The following is a 1,143-nucleotide window of genomic DNA, read 5'->3' on the forward strand; positions in this document are numbered from 1 at the left end:
GAGGGGTGGGGTGGAGGGGGAAGGATGTGCTTTTAAAGGTGGAACAAACCCTCTTCTGTGTCAAATCAAAAGGATGGTCAAAATCCACAAGGGCAGATGCTACTTAAGCTTAAAAAGAGCCATAGTTGATACCAAATCCTCTTGGGGCTGAAAATCACTTCCTATCTGCATGACTTTCCTGACGATCTCTGTTTTCCATTATCTTTTCAACAAAGTCTTGATCAGTATTTTTCCAGCATCCAAATTGGAATGGTCAGTATTAGGTTATTGCTAAGTTAGGTAGTACAGAAACGAAAATAGAATTTCATGCTAGAGATGTCTTTATTCTTCCACCTAAAAGAGTTTAGATCAAATTACTTTTTAGTGCAATATTTAAATGATGAAATTTTGAAATCACAACTCTAGTCTGAAAAGTTGTGGGGGAAAAAGAAAACTGAGGCAAATGACAAACAAAACTTAATAGACTCCCACTTCCAGTGGGCCACAGTTATGAAAATATGGCCACAGTTATGAAAATATGCTACAAATGTTAGAAACACACACACACACATATATGGATATATATGACGGGCAGTTCCGACAGCAAACCTGAAGAGTTCTTAAGTCAGGTGTGGTTTGGCTTCTCTGGAACCACAGCTGTGCTTCTTAGATAATGCTCATTGTACTGTTGTTTTAATATATGCAGATCATATAACCTCCAATTAAACCATAGTTTTTTCTTTCATGTTTTTGCGCTATTAAAAATAAAAGTAAAACCCATACCAAATATTTTAAAAATTAAGATTCGTTTGGGCTTTTAAAAGGCATTTGTATGTTGTTAGCTGACATAGGCTAGGTAGTGTTGTTGAAAAAAATATGCCCAGGTTCCCTCGTGGCTACTGGAATTTTTTTTCTGTGCCCTCTTGCCCCCCATGACTGTGGTGGTTATTGGGGCCACCAGAATCATGGTTCCTTATCTTGTCTTTCCACAGCCCATATTCCTTGGTCGGCTGTGATTTGTGGTTGATTTGACCCTCTTAGTGGCTCTCTAGTCTGAACTCCTCTTAGCATTTATTTACCTGTGAAACCTCGGAAATTAGAAAGGAGAGGAATAGGATGTTTTTTGTTGTTTGACACTTTGAAATGATTATGGCTGAATCTTTT

This window comes from Lontra canadensis, unplaced genomic scaffold, assembly GCF_010015895.1.
Source record: "Lontra canadensis isolate GAN:19392208 unplaced genomic scaffold, GSC_riverotter_1.0 scaffold9, whole genome shotgun sequence".
NCBI classification, from domain to species: Eukaryota; Metazoa; Chordata; class Mammalia; order Carnivora; family Mustelidae; genus Lontra; species Lontra canadensis.